The sequence below is a fragment of the Equus asinus genome, chromosome 25 (assembly GCF_041296235.1).
Source record: "Equus asinus isolate D_3611 breed Donkey chromosome 25, EquAss-T2T_v2, whole genome shotgun sequence".
NCBI lineage: Eukaryota > Metazoa > Chordata > Mammalia > Perissodactyla > Equidae > Equus > Equus asinus.
The window spans coordinates 42035502-42063303 of record NC_091814.1 but is presented as its reverse complement, the minus strand read 5'-3'; the positions used below and the strand labels follow the sequence as shown (position 1 = coordinate 42063303).

Genomic DNA, 27802 nt, shown 5'->3' with positions numbered 1-27802 from the left:
CTGCTGATTTTGAAATGAATACAAAACAAACCATGGCTGCATTTGTGAATGTAACTGGGATGCACTGAACGTGTATGCGTGCACATTGGTGGGCTACGCTGGCTCTGTTATGATAAATTATCTGACGGGCCTTGAACTTACACAAGCAGAATAGTTTCAGAACATTGCCATGGAGACGAGTGAGGATTCAAGCAGCAGGGTACCACTTAGGCAATGACAGATTTTATAGAAAATGGGCTTAGATACACCTTTCTTGTCAAAAAATACCCCCCACTAATGGGAAGAGTGCTTCAAGGCAGAATAAAACCTTGCTCCCCCCAATGAACAAAAAGCCCCGGAAGTTAGGAAAACAGGAAGCAGCAGGTCAAGAAGAATATAAATTCTTAGCGATAGACTGAAAGACAAAAGGAGAATGAAGATGCTGGAGCTCTGACATGATGCTGGAGTTACGGATATTATCGGCAACTAAACAGAGGGAGAAGATGTTTCAAGTATATAATTACCTTAAAGAATATGAGGACAGAAGCCCGCTGTGTGAAGCGATAGAATATTGCAAAGAGTATTCAGGGCTGGAGAAATTTGTCCCTTGGAACTTGGTGAAGCGTTAATCATTTATGACAAAACTAGAACTGAAGTCTTCCGGTTCTCCTTAATCTGCAGAGAATGACCTTTCCTGTCTGGCGAAAGCCTGTTCTTCCAAGAGCCAGTTCAGAGGGCACTACCCTGAGGATGAAGCCTTTCCTGACTCTCCAGACACGGTTAATGACTTCCTCTGTGAGGTTCCTTGGAGCTGCTCTTCCCTCTGCTCATTGCATCAATCTATGGATCATGGTTGTTCTCATAGCAGCCTTGGCTAGATTATGAGCCGCTTGAGAACAGCGCCCTTGTCTAGCCATCTTTATACCCCACCACCCGGTGTGATGTCTGGCATACAGCATGTGATGAGCTGAATTGTGTCCCCCCAAATTCATGTGTTGAAGCTGCAACCTCCAGTGCCTCAGAATATGACTGTATTCAGAGAAAGGGCCTTTAAGGAGGTGATCAGTTTAAAAGGAGCCCGCTAGGGTGGGCCCTAATCTAACCTGAGTGGTGTCCTTATAAGAAGAGAAAATTTGCATCACAAGAGACATCAGGGATGTGTGGGTACAGAGGAAAGACCGTGTGAGGATTCAAGGAGAAGGTGGCCATCAGCAAGGCGAGGAGGGAGGCCTCAGGAGAAACCAGCCCTGCTGACACTTTGATCTTGAACTTCCAGTCTCCTGAGCTGCAAGAAGTAAGTCTCTGTTGTTTAAGCACCTAGTCTGTGGTCTCATGGATCCCACACTCAAATTTTCCAGCTGTTAACATTTTACCCCATTTGTCCTATTGACCTCTCTCTCTCATTCTCTCTCTTTCTGTATGCGCCTGCACAATGTGTATATATATGTCTCTGTGTGTGTGTATATATGTACTCGTTCATCTTTTCTGAACCATTTGAGAGCAGATACCATGTACTATCACTTCTAAATACTCCAGTGTATATTTCCTCCAAAAGAGGGTATCCTCACCCAAACAAGGGTATTCTCCTATGTACTCACCACACAACCCTCCAAGTCAGGGAACGAGCTTTGATAATCACTACTCTCCAATCTGCGGACACCCCCATTCACCATTTCTGGGCTGTGCCACATGTCTCCTCATTTCTGGTCCAGGATCACACCCAGGAACACACATTTTGCACTGTCCTTGTGCCTCTTCAGTCTCTCCAATCTGGAGCAGTTCCTTAGGTTTTCCTTGTCTTTCATGTCCTCAACTCTTGTGACGAGTACGGGCTTTTCATTCTGTAGGATGTCCCTGGGTCAGTCTGATGTCTCTCACGACCAGGCTTGAGTCATGCTTTGTAGATAAGAATACCACAGAAATGAGGCTGTGCTTTTCTCAGCGAATTACCTGAGGGTGGGCGGGGGGAACACATGATGTCAGCCCATCCTACAACTGGTGATACTTAGCTTTGCGTTTGTACCTTTTGACCAGCTTCACCTGTTTGCTGATATTGATCTCGATCACTTGTCATGTTGGTGTCTATCAGGTTTCTGTCATGTAAAGTCATCATTTCTCCCTTTTATACGGATTGGCATTTTGAAGGGAGATATTCCTCTTCTTTATCAAACGTTCATCCACAGTCTTAGCATCCACTGATGTCTCCTATTGGAATCAACCACCACTCTGACAGTTGCCACATGATTGTTTTCTATTTTCATCAACCTTTCTCCTTTTCTTAGTTGTCAGACTACTGTAAAAAAGAGCTTTCCCATTTTCCATGTTTGTTTATATATTTATTTCAGGAAGGACTCATTTTATTCAATAGCTTGTATGACATTGCTATCCTTGTTTGTTTTTATGTTCAAATTGTCCCAGTTGTGGCCAGTGGTCCTTTAAAGTGGCTCCTGCATCCTTCTGGCAGGTCCCCATCTCTCCCAGCACTTTCTTACTTTCTGGCATGACATTGTGTTCCAGGTTCATCTTGTACTTTTCCTGCTCCAGCCTGGAATTAGCCCTTTCTCCAAGGAGCCCTGCTTCCTTTCAGTGGAGGGTGGTATTTAGAAACCAAGATCTGGGCACTTAGTGTGTTTATTCTTACTGGAGTGTCATTACTCCTAGGCCCTTTAGTGCAGAGAGCTAGGAAATATATGTATACATATGCACACACACACACACTTAAATCTATAACTATTTCTATCTCTACCTATGTTTATACATTAAAAAAAACCCCCATGGGTTATTACTTATACCTCTAATTCCAATCCACCTTCAAGTTTTTTTCCTTTTTTTCTTTTTGAGAAAGGTTAGCCCTGAGCTAACATGTGACGCAAATCCTCCCCTTTTTCCTGAAGAAGATTGGCCCTGAGCTAACATCCGCGCCCATCTTCTTCTATTTTATATGTGGGATGCCTGCCACACCATGGCTTGATAAGTGGTGCTAGGTCCGTGCCCAGGATCCGAACCAGTGAACCCGGGGCCGCCAAAGTGGAGCATGTGAACTTAACTGCCATGCCACCAGGCCAGCCCCCACTTCCAAGTTTTTTATAGCTCTCTCCCTCTCCATATTTGCAACTCCTTTCTCCAACCTGGCTCTCATTATCCTTAATATGTGTACATTCAAGTGCTGCACAATGATGTTTTGGTCAATGACAGATGCCTTATACAATGGTGGTCCCATCAGATTAGCACCGTAGAGCTCAGGTGTGTCGTAGCCTATGCCATCTAGGCCTGTGTAAGTGCGCTCTGCGATGTTTGCACAATGACGGAATCACCTAACGACTCATTTCTCAGAACACGTCCTTTTCATTCAGTGGTGCATGACCGTACCTATTTGCTCAATAAGTTTACTTATTTGCTTAATGTGATCAGTTTCCCAATCACACCAGCTGTGTCTCCTTTCACCTCCACTTCCTGTCCCTTTTGTCTCCAGCATCCTTGGGTGCCAATGGTACACCATCAACCACCTCCATATGGCAGCCCTCTCTCCCTGTTAGTACCCCATGGGGACCCAGTGCTGACTCTTCCGTGCTGGGAAGGGAAGGGAAGAGAAGAAGAAAGAAAGGGAAGAGCAAAGGAAGAAAGAGGAAGGCTATGTAGATTGTTTTAACTGAAAGCTAAAAGGAAGGAGAAGGAGGTGCCATTTCACCTAGCCAGCAGGTGCTTGATCAAGTATTGATTAATAAGAAAGTATGGATAGATGCACATGCATGTATGAATTGGTAATGAATATTGTTTTAATAAATTATCCAATTACTTATGTTTACAATATAATACGTTATTGATGTACCTGTCTTCATAAATGCCATAAGACCTTGTAGGTGGTGGGATAGGGAATATAAAATAGTAGTGAAACAGTTGAAGAAATGTCTAAAGGACAATTGACAGGGATACATCTCAGAATTTTTGCAGACAAAGTAAAAAAAAAATTTATCCTTTGAAGTTGAAGCCAACAGAGATCAGCCCCAAATGGATGAGATCAACCACTTGTGGGTGGAACCATCTGGAAAGATGACTTGTAATTGGCTATTGGATACAACCAGGGTGCTTTCAAATCTCCATCAAGGAGACTGGAGAGCCTTCCAAAACCTACCTGTGCAGTTGTTCCTTCATTCAACACTAGTCACATTGGTGTCTGCCAGGTTTGTCCCCAGTAAAGTTATCATTTCTCTCTTTGGAATTATGTGTTAGTCTGCTAAGCACTGTGGGGAAATAATGGGGGAAAAACACTGACCTCATATTCACAAAGTTCATAGTCTGGTCGGAGGGACAGACCAGTAACCAGGCCATTTCAATACATGTGCTAAGTGCCCTGAGAGGGTGAGCACCCAGCTCTGACTTGGTGTGGTGTGTATGGAAAGGATTCCCAGAAGAGGTGCCATCTAAGCTGGGGCCTCAAGGACTAGTGGGAGTCAGCCAAGAGAAGAGGTGGGGGAGAAAGGTAGAGAGGAGAGAATATTATAGGATGAGTGGCCACGTGTTCCAAGATCTGGAAAAATGAGAGAGCATGGAGCACTCAGGGAGTGGCAAGTGGCTCAGTGTGACTGGGATGTCAAATTCAAGGGGAATGGGGGGATGCGAGACTGGAAAGCTCTGCAGGGGCTGAATCATGAGAGGTCTAGGAAGCATATTTAGGCATTTGGGCTTCATCCTAGGGAGAGTAACACGTCCCTCGAGTGTTTTAGGCAGACGTGTGATATGATCATAGTTCCATTTTTGAAAACCCCTCTGGCTGTGTATAATGAGTTAGCCAAGCTTGAGGTTAAGAGCACAGTTCCCACAAGCCTGCTGTCACTTCACACACCAGACCTACATTTGGGAGTCCCCAGGATCACCTTCACTTCAGGGCAGCCATCTACAAATTCAGGGGTTCCCATGACTACCCTTGGATTTGATAATTTGTTAGAACAACTCATGAAATTTAGGAAAGTGTTATATTTAGGAGCATAATTTTATTATAATAAAAAGATACAAATTGGAGTCAGTCAAAGATACAGTTGCAATCAGTAGGGTGGCAACTGAGAGGATTCCAAACATGAAGCTTCTGTATCCTCAGGATGCACTGCCTCCCAGCATTGCAGGGCGACAGTACACAGGAGGACTGCCAACCAGAGAAGTTCACCCACGCTTCAGTGTCCAGAGGTTTTATTGAGCCTTCCTTACGGGCATGATGGATTGAATAATTGCCCCCATGGCTGAACTCAGTGTCCAGGCCCCCACCCCTCTCTCATGGTCAGGCTGATATACGTGGTCTAAAGCCCCAACCACAATTACATGGTTGGTCTTTCTGGAATGGCCAGCCCCCACCCAGGCTCATCTCATTAGGTAAATGAGAGGTTCACTTTGAAACCATACTGAACTCTTCTCACTGTGGAAACTGCAAGAGTTTAGAGGTTACCTCCAAGGAGCCCTGACAAAGGCCAGATCTCTCTTTAGGTGAGGCCATATTTCTTACCATGCACTGTGGTATGGCAATTAGACTGAATGAGAGCAAGTCTGGAGGCAGGCAAAGCAATTAGGTGGTTGCTGTAGACATCCAAGGAAGAGAACATGGTGGCCTAGACCAAGGAACGGCAGAGGGGGTGGGAAGAAATAGAGGGATTTCAGATGCAGAAGGATGGAATATCAGGACTTGGTGATTGGCTGGATAAGGGGCTTGAGGGATGGGGAGGAGTCAAGGATGATGGGCAAGTGTCTGGCCTGGGTAAATAGCTGGTTCAGGCCTGCTGTTTGCCAACATCTCTGGATTTTTAGTTTCTTGGTCAATCAGTTTAACACGATGTGTGGTACACAGTAAGCATTCAGCAAATATTTGTTGAATGAGCAATGAATGAATGGACCCATCTTCCAGCAAAGGAGGAAGTGACTGGATTCAGACTGCAAGCCAGGCTCAGTAAATGTTTACTGTCCCCTTCTGAAACAGGGCCCCAAACGAGCTCACTCATCTTCAGCAACTGGACATTTTTACCGTCCATGTGGGATATGCCCCAAGATTGTGTAGGTATGCGTATGTGTGTAATAACAGGAAATTTGATGCCAGCTGTGAATTTTATTGTCCATTTGAAGCCAGACACACATAATACTATACTGGAGAGGCTTCAAGAGGGATGTGTGTATGCCTGGAATGGAATTGGCATGAGTGTTGGGAGGAACTTTCTTTCCCCTCTCTTCACATTTCCATATGGAGGGAGTTTGATTAGGGGAACACTCCTGGCTTCTCTCTGTCCCTTGCTCTATTCTCGCCAGTAGTTTAACTGCTTAGTGAGCTTACAAAAAGCAGCTGAGAGTACCTGGCTCAGTCCCTTCCTCACTCTCTCTTAGGATCTGCTGCCTCCAGGGAACGTAGGTTATCATCAGCTGTCAGCTGGGAGCCCAGCTCCACGGGGCCTGCCCTGCAGTGGGAGACCTGCAGTGATGCAGCCGCGCCAGCACCTGGGAGGGCGTGTGCCTCACCCGAGAGGCAGGGTGAGGAAGCCCACTGGTACTGCGGACCTAAGTCTCAGCCCCGGAATCAGGTTTATTATTAATAAACTCATGAAAGAGGGATGGTATCTCTTTCTGCATCTCCCCACACTGGGCTCCCAGAGGGAGAGCAAAGGTCTAACCAGCTCGTCATGGCCTGTCCTACCCTGCCCTGTTTCCTGGGTAGCGGTTTCATGGCTCCATGACGGCCTGAGTTCCTGTTTGTATTAGTCAGCTCCGGCTGCTATATCTGAATACGGGATGGCTTAACAACAGAAGTTTATTTTCTCACAGCTCTGGAGGCTGGAAGTCCAAGATCCAGGTGCCACTGGGGTTGGTTTCTGGGCAGGCCTCTTCTTGGCTCACAGACAGCTGCCTTCTCGCTGAGCCCTCCTCATGCGGCCTCTTTTCTGCGCACGTGCAGAGACACAGAACCGTCTCCTGGAGCTCTTCCTCTTCTTAGAGGAACCCAGGCCTGTCGGATTAGGGCCCCACCTTACGACCTCATTTAACCTTAATTACCTCCCGAAAGGCCCTGTCTCCAAATACAGTCACGTTGGGGGTTAGGGCTTCAACATATGGATTTTAGGGGACACAATTCAGTCCATAACACTGTTCTTCTAAAGAGCTTCCCAGTCTCCTTTCATGATTAGCATATAGTTATACAGTCTGAGCTGGGATTAAATTAATGGTTACTGGATTGTAATTTCAAACTGGTTTTGAGAGCCATGAGCTTGGTGCTCAATAATTGCTGGTTGATGCCTTCAGGGGGTGATGCTTAGGTTTTGTGTAATATTGGTGTCGGTGGACTTTGCCCATGACACCAAGGTCATGGGCAATATCTTGGTGCCAGTGTCAGCCACACCTACATGCATCTGGGGACTTTCCCAGTGCTAACCGGCAGGTGCTGTTTATTGCATCAAAAAAAAAAATCCTCCAGGTTGGAATGATTTAAAGCTGGAGGCAAAGGTCACCTTTGGAAAATTATTCCTGTGTCATTTCTGAAAAGTCCCTGCTGCTTGTTACGGGTTGTTGTGGTGATAAAATGGGTGAGTTGCTGAACTGGGAAAAATACTACAAAGTGGAAGGAGGGGCTTAAATATTTAAAACTGTCAAAATTGTTACTTTGATCGAGGCTTTAGAAGTCATCCCATCTTATCCCATGAAACTGGCAGGCAAAATGAGGTCAATATATCTCCAAAGAATTTGCCAGCTACGCTGGGCAGCATCCTCCCTGTTGGAAGTCCACAGCCCCATTCCCGGTCACAGACAGCCCAGGTCTGTTCTGGGAGCCAGATTTAAGGGAGGTCTTAGCAGTGCCAGGTGATAGAAGCAAGAACAGGGACTGTGGGGCAGGTAGAACTTGGTTTGAATTCTGCCTCTGCTGTGTGACTTTGGGCATAGAACTTCACCTCTCTGAGCTTCTCTGAGCCACTGTTTTCCAATCTGTGCAATGGGAATGAGAACCCCACACAACACTGTTGTCAGGACCAAAGAAGACGATGTACTGGGTGTGTACAGTACTGTGCCTTGTCGGCATCCACATGTGAGACCCTTTCTCTCAGACTATGCTGACCGCGCCAGGGTACTACAAGCCCTGATGCCCACTGATTATGACATTCGTTTCCTCCACGAGGCCTGCTTTGACCTCTAGAACCCAGCAGAAACCGTCTGCCAAGCCCTCCACCTTATCACCTTCGTGGATCGCGTCCTGCTGTGCTGGGTGAGCTCTCCATTTCTGTACCTGCATTTTGCTTCCTCAACAGAGACTTCCATCTTTTGTTTTTATGTTCCGGTTTCGAATCTTAGCACAGTGCCTTTTTGCACATAACACTTGCTTGAAAAATAGGGATTGACTGCTATTTCACCTACTTGCGTCTCCTGAAACCTGCCCCAGAATCATGAGCTGAACTCAGCCGCCGTGAGGTCATTACTACGAAGGAACGTGTTTATTCCTGTATCTGTTTCTCCAGCGGCCCTGCGGTGACTCACGGTCCAAATGAGGACAGCCGCCTTATAAGGAGGCACTTTGAAGGCTTGTGTTCCAAGGAGCCTGTCACCTCTCAGAGCATTTCTGAAACTGCTGCTTTGAATCAGTGCCAGAGTCGGGCGGTGAATCCTCACACCTCCTGGAACGAGTTATTTTTGGAAACAATGAAAGCCGTCTTGGCCAAGTTTGGTAGATATGGTCATTCAGGGGGCGGGTGGGAGTGGAGGAGGCACAGTGGACTGACAATCAGTTAATGTTTAATTGGGCATTTCCAGTGTGTCACGCATTCTATATCCTCTGTCTTATTTTAATCTTAATAGCACCTCTCTGAGGCGCGTGCTGTTATTATACCCACTTCATAGATAAGGAGCCTGAGGCACAAAGAGTGCAAAACACACTCTGTACGGGGACTCCATGGCTTTTTTCCCATTACTAAGCTAGCATCAGGGGGCCAGAAAGCAGGCAGGACCGACGCACCTGAGTGACCCTTCTGCACCCCAGCAGAGATGAGGGGCGTGGTCGCCTTATCCAAAGACAACAAAGCCAAGAACAGCGTTCTTTGAGCCTGTGGGGGCGGGGAGGGTATGGGGAATGCAGGAAGCCCAGAGAAGCTGAGAGAACCCGTGCCTCACTTGGAGGGCTCCCCAGGGAGAGACCAGCGAAGCGGGGAGAGGACCAGTCAGGACTGGGGACCAGTGAGCAGGGTGAAGACAATCACTAGAATTCCCAACCAAAGGAATTCCTTTCGTGCCTTTCTTTTCTTAAAATTGTACTCACGTTTGCTGATGATAAAAGGAGTTTACGTTCATTGCAGAAAACTTGGAAAAAATAGAGAAGCATAAGGAAAATAAAAATTATTTCTAAATGACCCGTCCTCCCTGAGCTCTTGGGCCTTGCCAGGACAAGGCTGCTGAGCAGATCAGCACACATGGGGTTATTTCTAAAGCGTCCTCTTCTCAACCGCCCACTGCCCTCTTTGCTGGGGCTTGAGCGAGGCCTCCAGCCAGGACATTCCCTCGCAGCCTACTCAGGCTGCTAAATAAAGCCCTGCCCTCCGAGGGCCGATCGGGTCGTTCCTTATCTCTTTGCAGCAGGGTTCTGATAATCTGCCCAGTTGGCAGGCGCTCTGAGATGTGCCGGTGGGCTCTGGCTACTGCTATCGGGGCCTCCAGCCCCCATGTGGTCATCTTCTCCTGTTCCCGCTGAGGCTTGGCTACGACACCTTCAATATAGGAAGTCCTGTGCTCGTTTTATTAGAGGGCAGTTGCCAGATGGCTGAGATGAACTCCATGGGCTTGGCATGGGTGACGGCTGGGTCCGGCACATGCAGGCCCTGTGGTCAGTGTCCCCCTCCTGAAGCAGTTGTGCCTGCCCTCTACTCTCTCAGCCCCTGCCCTGATTTCCCTCCTCTTTCTCTTCATTAGTGCTTGGCTCAGAGTCTTCTTCATCCATATGGCTTCTGCAGGCCAAGGCTTTCCACGGCTGGTGCCTGCTGCATCTCAGTTCCAGAATTCCGGGCTGGACTTCTCCCTAATCAAGAGTGGACTGTGGCAGACCTACTCTCTCTGCCTGGAAGGTAAATTTTGTCAAGGGAGGCAGAACCGTCTTATTGCTGCAAGTTGGGGCAGAGGAAAGACAAGAGAGGCATCCCCCCCAAAATGCATAGGCTTTAAATCAGACAGAGCCTGTGTGAAATCCTTGCTCCTCCGCTTAAAAAGAGGTGTGATCTTAAGTAAGTCATGTAAACTCTTTCAGGCTTAGTTTTCTCGTCTTTAAGATGTCGAGTAGGATATCTCTATCACTCATGCCAAAATTAGATAAAATGACATATAAAGCCCTGGAAACACATATGAGATGGTATTATGGTAGCCCTTATAATGTTTGTTAATAATATGGTTATTTATGACCATTTGGATGGGGGAGAAAAGGTGGCTTCTTTTTTTCCTCTTAGATTTGAGGATTAACAGGGGAACTCTTGATGCTGGTTGTTAAGAAACACATCTAGGCAAGTAGGTGCATGTTTCCACTGATATTTAAGTGAGTTTTTCTAGTTCTGAGAGAATCCTTTCAAAGCAACTTCTGGGCCCTGCGGAGGTCCTGGTTCACCTTTGTATTGGCTTCACGAGAATCGAATCGGGACAACCTTATTTGAACAGGCAAGTCATTGTACTTATTGCCTGGCCAAAATCTAGTAGCAAAACATTCCTGCTGTAAGCCACAAGGCACTTTCGAGATGGGCTGATTATCTGTAAAATAACTGATAAGGAAAACATTACTTATCAGAATCAAGCAGTGCCAGAGAAGAATGCACAGTGGCATTTTGTGTGTCAGCTGGATTGGGCCACAGGGTGCCCAGAGACTTGGTGAAGCATTGTTCTGGGTATGTCTGTTAGGGTGTTTCTGGATGGGGTTAATATTGGAATTGGCAGACTGAGTGAAGCGCCTGGCCCTTCCCAATGCTGGTGGGCCTCACCCAATCTGTTGAAGGCCTGAATAGAATGAAAGGCTGAGTAAGAAAGAATTCTTTGTCTCTGCTGGACTGTCTTTGAGCTGGGACATTGGTCCTCTTCCGCCTTTGGATTCGGCCTCGAGCTGGAACTTACACCATCGGCTCTCCTGCGTCTCCAGCTTGCTGTCTGCAGATCTTGGGAATTCTGAGCCTCCATAATTGCATGTGCCAGTTCCTTATAATAAATTTATTTATATAGCCTATGGATTCTGTTTCTCTGGAGAACCCTGACTAATACACATAGTCTTATAATAAATTAAAAAAAAATTAAACAGGAATGAAAAACAAATGCATCCAACTGCAGTAGTTTGAAAGAAGGTAATAAACCTAAGGAAAGTAGAAAGAAGAAATTAATAACTGTTAAAGCAGAAATGGATGAATTGTAAGACAAGAAGAGTTTTATAATTAGTAAATTGTAATAAACAACTAATAAATAAATTCAAAGCTAATTCTTTGAAAAAACAATAAGGTTTATAAATTGTCAGCTAACCTTGTCAAGAAAAAAGAAGGAAGATGCTGAGGGGGAAATAACCACAGATGGAGGGGATTAAAAGAATCCTTAGAAACTATTTTGCTCAACTCCATATAAATAACTTTTAACACTTGTGTAGTTAAAAAAATTAACCTCACCCAAAGAGAGATCTGGCCTTAGTCCCTGGCTCCTGGGAGGTAACCTCTAGGCCCTTGGAATATCCCACCTGATAAGAGTGTCTTTGTTGACCTCGGGCCTCCGGCCACACCTGACAGTTTAACAATGTGATTTATGATGGGAGTTTTGGACCGTACAGTGTTCCCTCCATCTCTGGAGGATTTGGAGACTAAAGGTCAGCCATGTGGGCAGTCAGTCAGGTCTGTGTGCTTGAACCCCAATCGAAACTCTGCACACCAAGGCTCAGGTGAGCTTCCCTGGTGGGCAATACTCTGAGTGTATTGCTGCATGTTGTTTCTGGGGAAGGTCTGTTGTCCATGGCTCCACTGGGAGAGGACAGTTGGAAGCTCTGTGCTTGGAACTTTCCTGGACTCTGCCCTATGAATGTCTTTACTTAGCTGATGTGAACCATATCCTTTCACCATAATAAACTGTAACCATGAGTACAACAGCTTTTGGCAAGTTCTATGAGTCCTTCTAGCAAATTATTGAATCTGAGGGTCATCTTGGGAACCCCCTAACTTTGTAAAACCTGATATGGTGGATACTCTTCTGGGAAAATATAATTCGCCGAAAACTGACTCAGCATCGTATTCAATGACATATTCAATGTCAGTTTTATCTTAGTTAACCTAAAAATGAAAATAAATACCAATAAAACTAACAGTTCATATGGAAGAAGAAGCTGAAAAATGAATGGGAAACTAACCTTATAAGATATAATGTGTATTATAAAACTAGAATAATTAAAATTGTGTAGGACATCTTGTAGTTGGAACAAAATAGGAAGTCCAGAAATAGAACAAAACTTATTGGGAATTTAGCTTATGATAATGATGGCATTTCAAATCATTGGAAAAAAAAGATGAATTATTCAATAAATGGTGTTGAGACAACTGGGTGCCATCTGGAAAAAAATTAAGTTGGATCCATACCTCATTTCTTATATCAGGATACATACCAGGAACAATCAGTGATTTACATTTTTAAAAATGCTAGAAGAAACTATGGGAGTCTAAAAAAATTGTCAAATGACTATTTTGGAATAAGGAAGAACTTTCAAAGTCATTTCAAAGTTTGACACAAAATACAGAAACCATAAAAAAATAACTTCTATTGTATTAAAAATTATGTATGGAAAAGCTAGTAAAAGCAAATTCTAAAGAGTAATGTCGAACTAGGAAAAATATGGTAATATTTCTAATACACAGAGGCCTTTATTAACCATAAGAAAAATGACTAACTGTATCATAAGCAAATGGGCAAACGACATGAACAGAGTTCACAGAAAAAGAAACACAAATGATTTATAAACATATAAGAAGATGCTTCTCATTACCCGTAATAAGAGGAATTGTAAAATAAAACTACAGAGAGATAGTATTTGCCATTTTTCACTTACCAAACTGATAAAGATAAAAACTTTGTTTACACACTATGTTGGTAAAGGTATGGGGGACAGAAACTCATGTGTTGCCAATGGAACATTGAATCTGTACAACCTCTGTGGAAGGCAAAAATAACAAATGCCCACACCTGTTGACCAACATTCTACTTCTAGGAATTTATCCTAACCACTTTTGGTCAAAATATAGAATATATTTGGGGAGATGTTTAAGGGTGCAAACTTGCAACCAGTAGATAGATAAGTCCTGGAGATCTGATGCACAGCATAGAAATTATAGACAACAATACTGTGGTATTAACTTCAAAGGTGCTAAGAGACTAGATCGTAATTGTTCTTATCACAAAAAAATGATAATTATGTGGCACGACAGAGGTGTAAAAAAATATGCAGTATTTACAAACTTATTCATTGCAGTATTGCTCGTAAAAGGCTGGAACCACCAAAATGTCCATCAAAAAGGACTGGCTAAATACATTATGGTGCATTGAGGCAATGGAATACAACACAGCTCTAAATGGGCTAATGAACATCCAGATACACTTGAAAGTGAAAAAAATAGGGTGCAAAACAGTATGCTATCATTTCTGTAAAACAGGAAAGACAGAAAATCAGCGACAGGGAGAGCTCATACGTGTTTTTAACCTCGCTCCAATCCTATGAGGCAGGTACTATGATTGTATTCTGTTCTGCAGATGGAGGTGACTGGGGCACAGAGAAGTTGCCCAAGGTCATGTGCCAGCTGGAAAGGGGCAGTGCTGGGTCTTGAACTCAGGCAATCTGGCTCCAGAGTTTACTCTTAGCACCATCCCGTGTACCCTCCTATGGATACATGTGCATCTTTGCTTGGATATTCATGAGCTATCTCTGGGTGGCTAAGGGAAAGGTATGGGAGGGCGTATTTCACTGTATTCCCTTTTGTACATTTGATTATTGGACCATGGGAAGTATTATCTACCAATACATTTAAAAGAAACAAATTTCTGATTGGGAGCACGGTTCAAGGAAGGGGATATATTGTACAGGACCCGGATTTCTTGAGGCAGATATAAAATTCCATCCTGGGTACCAAAAACCGAGAGTCTCTGCCTGCCATGCTGGCGAAACCTCAGTCTCACCATGGCTCTGATCCACCCATGGGGCCCTTGTAAGAGTGATAGGTGGAGGTGGCAAGGAGATGCTCATGCCTGCCTCATGCTGACTCTGGGCCCAGGGTCAAGGAGGTGGGCATCCGGCTGGGCACTCTACTTGGGCCTCCGCTATGACCTCAGGCGAGTCATGTCTTCCTATCATGCACCGCCCCCCCCCCCCCCAGCAGAATCCTGCTTGTTCGTTGCCCCCCACCAAACTATCAGCACTGTCTGGACAGGCTTGCTTGACACATCTCAGGGTAGCGGCATTGGGCAGGGTCTATTTTTAGGGTTGCAGGTAATGGGTTTCTGCACGGGAAAGTGTTCTTGGAAATGGACATGGTGCTGCGCAGAGGAGAACCCTCAGGGTTTCGAGCACTTGGACCTCACTCCAGCTCCGGATGAGTGGCCTACACAGCCATGCTGGCGAGTCAATGACAGCCAAAGAGAGAGGGCTGTGGGCTGGGGAAGTTCGTGCTTCCAAGATCCGCTCACCGGGAGATTTCCTTTCTGTTTGCCTGAGCACAGCCTGGCTCTGAGATGAGACGGTGTCAGGTGTCAAGAGGCCACCCCTCCAGAGTGCTGGCTGCTCCTCAGGCTGTGAAGGAAGAGCCAGGATACCTGCCACAACCACACAGCCGCACAACCACAACTGCAAGAACCACACAACTGACATGACCACAAACTCCACAGCAACCACAACTGCATCAACCACAATGGCATCAACCACAACCACATGACCACACAGCTACAACTGCAATAATTGTAACTGCAGCAACCACACAAGCACACAACAGCAACAACCACATCTGCAGAACCACACAACCCCCACACAACCACAGCATCCTGTAGCAACCACAGCATCAGCCGCCATTTATCAACTGTGTGTTAGGTTCTGACTTAAGACCTGAAAGGGAGGTTTCCCCAGCCTCCCTCCAGATCAGCCAAGGCCCAGGAACCTGGGAAACTCCTCTGGACCTTCAGGCAGGGCTGGCTGGGTGGGAATTTGGACCCAGTAAGTTGGCTCACGCGAGTGCCTGCTCCTTCAGTGAGGGATGGCGTGGTCTCTTAAGGACTGCCAAGTCAACTTGGCTCTAAGCCCTAGAGGAGGGGGCATCCTTCTTGTCTTCCTTCGAGGGGATGCTTGTGATGCTCGGTGCTGAGCTCTGAGCATACATGGCCCTCTCTGGTTGACGGGGACAGGACAAGTCAGGCACCTTTCCTCTCATTCCAGTGTCCCATTTGCTCTGGCACGTCATGGGAGGGAGCAGGTCTCTGGCCTTCTGAAGACCACTTTCCAAAAGGGGGGATGGGGACAGCAAATTGTTGAACAGAACACCCTGAGTACTCAGCATGATCTTAGAGAAATTCTCTGTCTGTGCAGCCCACTGTGCAGGTGGTTCAGCTCAGTGGAAGCCATGGTTCCAGCCTGAGAGGGACCGACCGTGTGTGAGGAGACAGGACTGTGCACAGAGAGACAATTTAGACTCTCCAGGCAGCGGCTGCTCTGAGGGAGGGAGTATCACAGACAGCCAGTGCCATGGGAGTGCTGGGGAAGGGGCACACTGATGCTTGGGGCTCTCAGGAAGGCTTCCTGGAGGAGGTGGGGCTTGCTCTGGCTCTCAAAGGAAGGATCCCACTCACCTAATAGAGAGAAAGAGGAGAAGGCACTTCAGGAAGGCAACAGCCTGAGGGGTGGAGGGCTTCTGTGTGCAGGAAGGAGAAAGGATACTGGAGGGGGTCAGAGGGGGAGCATCTTTGAATGCAGAGTCCTGTGGGCAATGGAGACTTCTGAAGGTTTTTGAGAGGGGTGGGCAGTGACGTATGCAGGGCAGGGTCTCAGGGTGATTTTCTTAGCAGCCCTGTGTGAGACGGAGTGATAGGATGCTGAGGGTGTTGTGGGATAAACAGGTCAGGCCAAGTGAGAGGCTGGGACTTAGGCCAAGTGTCCCCAGGGGGAGCAGGAAAGTAGGGAAGGGGTGGGCAGGAAGGACCAGGGAGAAGAATAGCCGGGATCTGGCGACAGCTTGGATTCTGGAGGATGAGTCAAGGATGGCCACTGCAAGAGATGGTGGTCGGGATACTGGGCAGAAACATTCAGAGGGGTCCTTAGTTTATGGGGAGAGGAGATGCACTTGAGGTGGGATCGTGACCATGGGGTGGAGAAGTCACGAAGGCAGTTGGCTATGTGGCATGAAGCTGAGGATGACCAGGGGTGGGGTAGGGTGGTGACAGCTGGAAGAGCAGAAGGAACCGTGGGTGAACAAGTGTCAGAGAGAAAAGCAGACAGGCCGGTAGAGGACCAGGACCCAGCTCCCAACACAAGAGAGAATGTGAGAGTGTGATGCTGAGTGGGAGGAGAGGGGAACCAAAGCCAGAGTGTCAGGCTGTCGAGTGAGGCTCGAGCTGTCCATGTGCCCGCAGAGGTCACCTTTCTCCTCGGTGCCTTCCCCGCCTCCTTCTGCTTCATGGCAATCATCAGCACACTGTATGGTCACAGTTCTTGACCTGTCTGTGCACCCACTTCCCCGGGAGCCCCGACAAGGCTGGCCCTGTCCTCCAACTTTGTACCTCTATGTCCAGCGCAGGGCCCCGCATCACCAGGTGCTCTGACAGTGAAGGAAAGAACTTACCTGGCAGGCAGGAAGCCCCGAGATCTTTGCTGCTGGGTGATATGTGTAGTCCTAGGGGAATATCTGAGCAGCAGGTTGTCGTTAGGAAGCAGGGCCCCAGAACCCCGGGCCCCAGTGGGCAGGCAGTCCCTCTTGGCCAGGATGCTCCGGCTTTCTCTCCTGGGCTGCTCAGGCCACACCATTTCCTTTCCTAGGTACCTGCTAGGTACAGGGCACAGTGGGGCAAGTCTGGTGATGAAGTGAGTACAGTCACCTCATGGTTCTTTCAGCTTCTGCTCCTTCTTAGGGTCCCAGGATGAACTCAAGGGAGAAGGGAGAAGAGGGTGACAAGGCAGACAGTCCTCGCCCTAGGAGAGCCCTGAGGACCTAGACAACACTTGCATGGGGAGCAGGAGTGGCTGGGGCATGGGAGATGAGGAGGGTGGGACACAATGAGGGTTCGTAAAGGAGGAGAGGAGGAATTGGGTTTGGCTCAGAGCTTTAAGTTTGAAGCCAGTGGTGAGAGGAGGGGAGGGCACTGGTAACCTCCTGTGTGAGGGTGGAGAGCCCAAGCCCAGGAGCCACAGGCGATGGGGAGGGAAGGGGTGCGGGGAGCTAAAGGAAGACCTGAAGCTTCTGCTGAGGAGGTGGGGTTTATGTAATCAGCAACTGGGAGTCACGAACACAGGAAGATGCCTCAGTCAACACATGGCGGCTTAGGAAGACAATTCCACCTTCCGCGAGAAGGTCTGGGGTGGGGAGCCACCAGCGTGGGCAGCCTCTGCAGGGCCTGCTGCAAACTCAGGCCTTAGCCTGGGTCCTGGCCGAGGAAATGAGCACCCAGGACCCTCAACTGGCAGGGGTGGCAGGGTGAGGGCTGGGAAGGGTGGTGTGGGGGAGGCAGGGGGCAGGAGCACCGGCCAGGTGCCTGCAGGTGCCAGGCAGGGCAGTGATGAGGAGGGAGTTGGGAGGTGTGAGTGAGCCAAGCCAGACCAGGATTTAGAGAACAGTGGGGACAGAGAGGTGGGGGTGACGGATAGGGAGAGACAGATGGGAAAAAGGGAGGAGTGGTTTTTACATGTGAGGGCTTAAGGTTTAACAGAACTTATGTTGTCTGGTCATTTCCACGTGAGGCCATGCACATGGGGAACTGAAGTGCCTCCTCATACCGCCCTGAATTCTAGGCTGCTGGCCTTTAACTTTGTCCATGTCAGGAGAAGAGGAAGCTCCCCTCCCCCACTCTGGGAGCATTGCTAGCTTTGCTGACAAGTACTGTGTGCTTCCTCTTTTCTGATTTCAGAGAAGACCTACACTCTTCCTTCAAGGAAAGGGGAACCAGTTCCCAAAGCTGTCAGAACAGCAGGCTTTGAAGTTTGCAAGGTGCTGGTGCTGGGTATGGATAAGGGCTGACAGCCCTCTGTCCCCAGATTCAGCCCTTTGGGCAGCAAGAACATTTTCCTTTGTCCTACCCAGTTCCAGGCCAGCGGTCCTCAGCTGTGGTTGAACACCAGTATCCCTGCCCCCCCCACAACTCCCCAACTCCCCCCCCCGCCCCCCACCAGGAGTTTAAAAAATCCTATTGCCCAGGTAGCAGCCCAGGTCAGCTGAGGATGGATCTTGAGGGGAGGGCATCGGTATGTCTGAAAGCTCCCCAGGAGGTTCCTGGGTGCATCCAGATTTGGGAACCTCAGTCCAAATATGTGGTTCCCATAAATGCCTCTTTATTTACAGCTTTGAAAACCCAGTTCCGGCTACCAGCTGGGCAGGTGTTCCTGATAATATAGTGTTTAAATTGGGGCAAACTCAGCCTGGGCCTAGGGGAAAGGTGAGAAGGGCAGAGGTGATCACCAGCATGAATTTCTGAGTTAGAGTAAATCCAGCTCCTCCCCATCGAATAGCTGCTGGTCCCTGCCACAGGCCCCCTGTTCTCGTCCCTAAGGGTCAGTAAAATGCCACCAGCACCTCCCTTCTTGCTTCATTGGCTCCCTATCTTTGTACAGACCCAGACTGTTATGCATATGTCTTAGCTTGGGCTGCTGTAACAAAATCCTGCAGACTAGGTGGCTTAAGCAACAGATGTTTATTTCTCACAGTTCTGGAGGCAGGGAAGTCTGAGATCAGGGTGCCAGCATGGCTGGGTTTTGGGGAGAGCCCTCCTCCTGGTTTGCAGACGGCTGCCTTGTTACTACACTCTCACATGGTGGGGAGGGGAAGCTTGGGTGTCTCTTCCTCTTCTTATAAAGGCACTAATGTCATCGTGGGGGCTCCACCCTCATAACTTCATCTAAACCTAACTGTTCCTCAAAGGCCTACCTCTAATACCATCACATGGGGGCTTAGGGCTGCAACATAAGAATTTGGGGGGGACCCAAACATTCAGTCCAGAGCAGCATGATTATCTTGTTCTACCAAAAAGTTTTCTCATCTTTACAAAGGAGTTAACAATACCTAGTCTATAAGCTGACTTTGAGGGCTGAGAGAGATGTAATTCTAGGCTCATAGCTGGAAGCAACATAGCCTGGCCGTTATTGTTATTACTGTTCAGATAGATTGTGCTTTCGTTGTTCAGTTCCAAATTTTTGTAATTTCCGCTGTGATTTCATTCCTTAGTAATTCTTTTACCTGGGGCTCATGGGCTGTAATTTCTCTAAATTATTGTATGCTTGAAAACTATATATATTTTCTTCTCGGTCTTGAATGAATGCTAGTTTCGCTGGGTATAGAAGTCTACGTTGATTAGTAATTTTCTCTCAGCACTTTGCAAGCTTCCTTCCATGTTTTCTGGCATCTGTTGCTAACATCAGTTTTTCCTTCTTTTGTAGGTAGTCTTATTTTCTTGGGTATAAATTTTTCTTTATCCTTGTGTGTCTTGCAGGTTCACTACAATATGTGGGCACCTAGATACATCATAGCAAAAATGCAAGTTCCTATAGCTCCATATCTAGAGTTCTTGGTGAAGTCTAACTTTAATACTGGAAAACTTCAGGTATTATCTCTCTGGACATCACTTCTCTCTCATTCCTTCTATTCTTTTCTTCTGGAATTCCTATTAGCTCTAGGTTGGTGCCTGTCAGTCTACCTTCTATGCCTCTTAATTGCTCTTTCATATTTTTAAAAAATAGATTTTCTCTCTTTGTGCTGCATTATGGGTGATTTCTTCAGTATCATACCACCTTCTAATTAATGAATCTCTCTTGCACTATGACTTCATAGCATTTATCCAATACTACTGAGTTTATGTATTTCAATGCGTATATTTTTCATTTCAATTAGTTCTTTCTCATAACTTGCTTTTGTTTAATTTTGCCTATTTTTTGCTTCATAATTTATGTTTTTATATATCGCTGTTAATCACTCCTTTATATCTTCAAGGATCCTAAAGATTTGTTCATAGCACTGTTACTACTTGGCCTACTATGCAATTTAAAAAAAATTGTCTGTCTCTTCCACTAGAATGTCAGTTCCATGTGGGCACTTTCTTTTGGTTATTGTTATATCCTCAGCACTTAAAACAGTATCTAGGACATTATAGGCGCTTAAAATATTTGCTGAATAAATAATGTATTCTTATTTTAAAAGTCAATCAGATCACCTTACTATTTTCATTTTGTCTGAAGTGAATTTGCTTCCTGCCATTGCATCATTTTAATTGCAATTTTTGACTGCCTTTCTTAGTCTTTCTCTGAGGTGAGTTATTGTTAGTAATTTTAATCTCTCTTGTGCTCGCCCCACCCAACCTAGTGGTTTTGCAGTTGCTTCCTCTTGGCCTCCACAGAACCAGATTTTCTATCGTCAGCTCAGGTATCCATGCTGTCATGATTTGGGGATATTGCTGATCCCGTCCCTGGGCCAGGGGGCCAGGTTCCTCCTCATTTGGGGTTAAGAAGCTTTGTATAAGCCTCAGTCCCCGGAAGCGGTTTGTTATGTATTTCATATCCCTGGTTCTTGCATGTGAGAGCCCCACACAGCCCCTGGTTTGGGGACACCTCCTCACGTGGTAGTTCCCATCTCACCACAGGAGAAAAGCTCCTCACTACCTCTGCCTGTTTCCTGCCCTGGAGCCTCAGTCCCACAGCATCTTCCCAGCTTACAGTGTTGTGTCTCTACTGTACTGATCCTCGGAGATGTTGACCTTTTTGAGCAAGTCTTTGACTTTCAATTCTTTAATTTCTGTATTTTATCTGTTATTGTTAAGTGTTTGGAGCAGAGGGGGGTTTAAAGCATGAATTCACAGCACCACTGTGCCTGCAAGTCCTATAGTTACTACTCCCTTTGACTCCCCATCAAGCCTGTGATAACAGGGGGCTCACAGGCTTTGCTCTTGAAGGTACAGAATGCTGAGGTTGTAGGATGCCTTAGAGTTCACTTCACTCCACCTCCTCGTTTCACAGAGGAAGACTCCGAGGCCCAGTGAGTTGCTTCGGGCCACACATTTCATTAGTAGCAGAGCCAGGAAAATAAACCTGACGCTACAGCCTGAGTGTTCGAACATTTGCCTTTACACACAATTTCTCATTCAGAATGGCTTTCCTGCTTTGCTGCTCTGTCTGAGCCTCACTCACAGTTTAAGGGTCAGCTCAGGCTCTGCCCAGTCATCTGTGGTCTCCGCCTCCCCCGACAGCATACAGCGCTTAACAGAGAGGGGAAAAGGATCAGCTGTAACAATCATCACAGCATTCCTTGTAAGAGCCGAGCCTGCGAGGTCTTCTCAGTCAAGGGGTGTGCGAAAGCTCACATTTTTATATACGCTACTGCCCTCTAGTGGCCATAGTGGGCATCAAGTGTATAATCTGGAACCCTAAGTAAAGACGCCCCACGACGAGGTTGTCTCGAGCACATTCAGGTTCCCATAGTCATGGCTTCCCTGCCCTGCGTGCAAACATAAATTCAAGTACTATTTACTAGGTATTTCAATGCCAAATATATAAGATATATATGAATATAATCAGAAGCTATAATCTACCTCTGTGGCATCTAACATTCTCCAATTGATGCTGATCATCTAGGCAGCACTGTCCAGTAGAAATATAGTATGAGCCAGACAGTAATTTAAATTTTTCTATTAGCCTCATTTTTTAAAAAATAAAAAACATGTTGAATTCATTTTAATGATATATTAATATATCCAAAATATGATCATTTCAACATGTAATAAATATAAAAATGACGAAGATGTTATACATTCGTTTTTTGTACTGAGGTTTTGAAATCTGGTGTGGATTTTACACTTACAGCACATCTCAGTTCAGACCAGCCACAGTGCTAGTGCTCAACAGCCCTGTGTAAGTAGTGGCCACTGAATTGGACAGCCAAGGTCTAGGGCAGTGGGTTCCAAACTCTGTCTGTCCCTGTCATTGCACTGTTTGTAGGTCCATGAGGAACATTCTGACCAATCTGCAGCAAAATGAGAAAAATGTGAACCATGTTTTTTTAATATATAGGTCAATGTGAGATTATCACCTATCTTGTTTGAGGAAATACTTGGAGGTTGTCCTTCTGACTTTGTCGGGGTTAATATACTCGTTCTTGTATGAAATGACGATCATAAGAGGTAACAGATTATTGATCAAGTGTTCTTATTTTGCAAATAAAACATTCATGATTCTCCCCAGGGCCCTGAACTTTGCATGCACATTTTGCTGGCGTGTGATGTATCAAATCCTGGAAGTCACCACGCTAGGCGGCTTTTCCCCCCAGCTTGGACAATTGACAGTCACAGATGGGACATGTGCCTGTGTGGCGAGGCTACTGGGCAATTCTCAGAGTGTCTACTCTACACCTTTCTCTCTGTCTCACAAAGCACAAGGAAATCTTCACACCTCATTGAAAATCCAAGCGAATGAGCATGATGTGAATATAGGGGTAACTTGGAATTTAAAGACCACAACTAAAAGAGAAGAGTAAATCGTTAGCAAAGTTCAGTTATTAGCAATAATTACAACAAATTACTACTCAATAGAACCTAAGACTTCGATGCCACGCACCTGGAAGACGGCATTGCAATTTCGCGTGGCTGGTTTTAAATGCAGAACAATGGAAGCTGATGACATACTGACAGAGATGCCACTGTTCTATGGAAAAGGTCTTTGACATCCTCGGGGCTTTACATCAGGTGTATCTGAAATGCTGCTGCGTAGGTTTGCCTCACTGCATGTGGCGGGGGGTGGGCGGGGGGGAGGCACAGAGAGGGAGGAGCCTCCTTTCTGTGAGCCAGGGGCTTCCCCCTCTGTACACACACAGAAGGAGCATCTATCGCAGTAGCTCCAAATTGCAGTCTGGTCTCTGGGTCCCCTCATCCCTGATTGACACTCCCCTTGGCTCGCTGGTCTGCGCTGCGTGTCCTATCAGGTCACAGCCCTACCCCAGGTTTTGAGGCTGATCTTCAGGGTACCCTTAAAATCTGTCTTCTGGCCACTACCCTGTTTATAGACACAAGCCTTCAGCTTTCCGCTCAGCCTCACTAGCTACTCATTAGCAGCTGTGTTTCTTTTTCAAATATAACCTTTATGCTTGGGTCGTAATGTGGAAAAGATGCTGGCAAATTGAATTTTCGTAAATCAAATAATTTTGATTGCTCTGGGAGCTCATTATTTAAGAAATCCTATAGTGAGTTCTTTTGTAAATTGAGTCATCAGCCCTCTGTTTTAAAAATTCAAATTTTAATATATTATCTTGCCTGAGGGGGATGAGTCCATGCATATTAAAAAATTAAAAGGATGCAAAGAAAAGATTGAGTCTTCAGTGCTCCCCCTCTATATTTAAACAGTGGTATATAATCACAATTATCTAGCTCACAAGCAATTACGCTAAGTATTAATGAAGGGACCCTAGTCAAAAACCACCCACGGGAAGCTTCTGCCCGAACGTCAGGGTTAATGGCCCTGCCATTGTTTTAATGGATTTTCAATGAGGTGTAAAGATGCCAGGCCAAGAAGGGTGAAGTTTTATGATGCAGCTAAACAAGCACGATTAGCGTCTTGCCATTAGTATCTTGACCTCGTTTCTGTTTTCGTTTCTTTACAATTCTGGTGAACTGAGTCCCTGGAGGCTTATTTATTAATTTATGTTTAACACAATTCATAGAGGCTTTGTTAACTCCAAGTACAGCTCTCAGGGTGTTAATAAAGCTCCCTCCCTAGGGCTGTTTCAGTGGAGAGCCTGAGGTCCATGGACTCTAATGACCCACCCATTTCTGCTCTCCATCATTTCTTTCCAGGCGCTCTGGCCCTCTAGATGCCCAGCCACCCAGCCTTGTCATCTGGAGTGACCAGACCCTCTCTGGGAGGTGTGTGGCTGGTGGTTACGAACTCAGCCTCAAACCAAACCATGTGGGTTTATTTCCTGCCTTGACCAGCTCTGAGTCCACATCCCTGAGCCCAGACCCTGTGCTAAACTTGCCTTGACTCCGCCCCTTGCACTTCTGGGGACTCAAATTTTGTTCCTGAGCTCTATTTCCTTGCTGAATCCCCTCTCTCAGAAAGCCTGCCTGAACCCCTTATTTCTTGTTTAGAAAATTTGTCTCCTAACCTAGGAGTTGGCAAACCATGGCCTGTGAGCCATATCTGGCCCACCGCCTGTTCTTGTAAATAAAGTTTTATTGCGACACAGCCATTCTCATGCATTTACACATGGTCTGTGGCTGCTTTCCTGGCACAACAGCAGCTGAGTAGTTGTGACAGAGGAAATATGGCCCTCCAGTCTAAAACATTCACTATCTGGCCCTTGACTGAAAAAGTTTAGTGTTCCTTGTCTGTGTGGGTTGAATTATGTCCTCTGAAAAAGATGTGTTGAATCTCCAGTACCTCAGCATGTGGCCTTGTTTGGAAATAGCATTGTTATAGAAGTAATCACATTAAAATGAGGTCATGAGGGTGAGCCCAAATCCGATATGACTACTGTCCTTATAAAAATGGGAAATTTGGACACAGTGTATTAGCTATGTTTTCTTATTTTCTGCATTTTTGATGCTCTGGCATCTGGGGCTTTGGTGACTGGAGTGGGACTGCCCCTCCCAGGGCTAGCCAGTCCCTAGAGATAGCAAATGACTTGCACAGAACCACGCCCTTCATGCATCCTCACCCATCTGGGGCCCATTCTCCAAACCACCTCCTCTGTCTGGCTCTTACGCTCCAGGAGGCAATGGCAATATTCCTAATCACCCAAGGGCAGTATGGGACCACTAGGAGCACCCCCACAGCCCAGAGCCTGCTGACATTATTCAACCCATCCAATCCGAAACCTGCTCAGCTTGCGCACCTTGTTTTCCTCCTTCCTTCCCATGAAAACCACAATAAGGACTCCTGCCCACACTTTCTCCTCGCTCCTTCTGCCTCTTCATCAGCGCTGCTGCTTCCCTGTGTGGCCCTGCGTGGCATGCTGTGCCCCCTCCTCGTGGGAACTATGAGTAACAAACTATCTTTTCAAAGACAATCGTCTCCTGATCTGTTGGTCTCACCATACCTGAATAAAACCAAAATCACAGACACATTTCAAAACACAGAGACAGAGACACTCAGAGGGAAAGTAACATAAAGACATAGAGAAAGCGCCATGTGAAGACGGAAGAGTGAAGTGATGTATCTGTAAGCCAAAGAACACTCAAGGCTACCAGAAGCTGGAAGAAAAGCGTGGAACAGTTCCTTCCCTAGCACCTTCAGAGGGAGCACGGCCCTGCCAACACCTTGATTTTGGACTTCTGGCCTCTGGAATGTGAGACAATAAATTTCTGTTGTTTGAAGCCACTAAGTTTGTAGTATTTTGTTATGGCAGCCTAGGAGGCCAATACACCACCTAACCAATTATTTTGTTTTGTTTTCTTTATTTCTCGTTGTTCTCCTATTGACACTTTTGTATGGTGTCTTACTGTCATTTCATGGTGACCCTCACACACATTATTGCATTTGGGTCTTGTGAGGTAGGTAGGCCAATGGGCAGCCCGTTTAACCCAAGACCGAGGCTCAGAGATTTCAGGGCACTTGCACAAGTTCACCCCACAAGGCAGTAAATTGGGAAAAAAACTAGTTTCTACTGAGGGCTCGTTATGTGCTTTCCTCACATTGTCTCAGGACACCTATACAACCGACCTGAGGGTTAGTTGCTGAGCAATTATACTAATAATCAGACAACCATCAATGTGAAAAGGATGCTTTCTTCTCTCCTCACTTCCCCCTGTCTCTACTTGGCATCTCAAGGCAGAGTGTGAAGGAGGTCAGACATCCACAGCACTGTACCGTCCCGAGTGGAAAGCCTTCACTGACTGGACCACCTAGGGAAGTGGTTTCCTCAGAGGGCAATACCGAACCTTCCAGTGTGTAGTAAAACAGGACAAGAGAACTCCAGACCCCTTCTGCTGCCCCCATGGGCTGTGTGGGGGTCCGAGGAGGGGAGAGTGGGGAGAGGTCTGAGGCTATTCCAGCGTGTAACGCTGGCGTGAAAGCTGGAGCTGGTTCTGGTCAAGGCTTGGTCTGGACGCCATGCATGCCCCCGACCTCTGACGCCAGGTGCCCATTGAATCTCCTGAGGTCCCTGCAGCTGTGTTCTCTGTTTCTTCCTTGTTCAGTTGTTACAGCTTCTTCCACATCAAGGATATTTTTTAAAGTTATGCCAGGATTTTGGGGACCACAAATGGGTGTGGCATCCCAATAGGGACATTATCTCCATTTTACAGGTGAGGACATTGAGCGTCATGGGGTCAGGTCTCACAGACAGTCAGGGATGATGCTGGCACCGGGAGCGGGCCCTCTGGCTCTGCAGCTCTTGTCCTCACACAGGCTGAGGCAGGGCAGGGTCCGTGCCCTCGGCCTCTTTTACCGTTGAACACGGTTCAGAATGCGATTCAGAATGTGATTCTGTGTGCACGTGTGTGTGTGTGAGAGAGAGAGAGAAATGGCAAAGGCTCAGTGAACTCTCTCTCCTCGATGCACTGAGTACGGAAAGTGCTCTGTGTCCCTGGTGTCACTAGCTGAGGTGGGGGAGGATGGAGAATGAGAGAGAGAAAAGAATGCGTCCTAGGAGAGGAGAAGCAGGAGGTGAATGAATAGAAAGAAAAGTGCCAAAGAGACCTGGGGGCACCAGCTGCACCTCTCACCGCCCCTTGTATCTACACCCTCCTAAGCCAAGTCCAAGAGGGTGCCGCTGTCCCAGCCTTGGCGACGCTGGTCCTGAGACTGCCCAGCCTGGTTCAGCCTTTGGAGGAAGAGGCGACTGTAACCAGGGCCTGCAGATGCTCGGGGACCGTGAGAGAGCTGGGAGCATGTGTGCGGGGTGCCATCTGGTCGGGAGGGCCTGAACCGGGGTTGGGGAGAGGCTGATGGCAGCACCTGGTGAGGCAGGGCCCCAGTTCAGGAGGGTGGGGTGGGTGGCCCAGCACTAGTGGCATGGCAGCCCGTGGACGTCACGACAACGATTGAGGAGCCGGCCTCTCTTCCTGCCTGTGGTAGGTGAAGAATGGCCCCAGATATGTCCTCATGCCTGGAACCTGTGAATGTGTTCTTACATGGCAAGAGAGACTTTGCAGATATGATTAAGTTAAGGATCTGGAATGGGGAAATTGTCCTGGATGATCCAGGGGGGCCCCATATAGTCACAGAGGTCCTCTAAGTAGCGTCAAGACTACCTAAGCACATGGTGGGGCAGAAGCGTTTCCTTCATCTGAAATTTTACTGAACGCCTAATTCATGCCAGGCACATCTCGGGGGCCCGGCATATGGCGGTGACCAACCCAACTCAAGTTCCCTGCCCACGTGCTGTGTAGAGTCTGGCGGAGGAGAACAGACAGGAAATAGGCAATGCTGGTGTAGCAGGGGTGGTAAGTGCTGTGGCAACAACGAGCAAGGTGAGGGCGTGGACAGTGCTGGGGGGCAGTCGGGGCAGGTGGTGGGGGAGGGCCTGAGGAGATGAAGTTAGATCCCGGAGGTCTCTAAAGGAAGAACATTCCTTCAGAGAAAGGGGGAGAGCAGGAAAGAGGCCTGAGGGCAGGAGACTGCTGGGCACTTTCACGGATAGCAGGGAGCCTGGTGAGGCTGGCA

The 27802-nt window shown here is 47.0% G+C and overlaps 1 long non-coding RNA gene across 4 annotated transcripts in view; it reads left to right on the top strand.

Moving 5' to 3' along the window:
* LOC123280581 (uncharacterized) overlaps positions 1 to 27102 on the top strand; it is a 36234-nt gene extending 9132 nt beyond the window's left edge. The window contains exons 2-4 of one of the 4 annotated variants that reach the window (XR_011498148.1): positions 661 to 9808; positions 9895 to 10046; positions 19651 to 27102. This is a non-coding gene — a long non-coding RNA (uncharacterized lncRNA). Of the gene's footprint in view, positions 1 to 660; positions 10047 to 19650 lie in introns of all 4 variants that reach the window. The other 3 variants (XR_011498150.1, XR_011498147.1, XR_011498149.1) reach the window with 3 other exon arrangements.
* Positions 27103 to 27802: the final 700 nt, after the last annotated feature.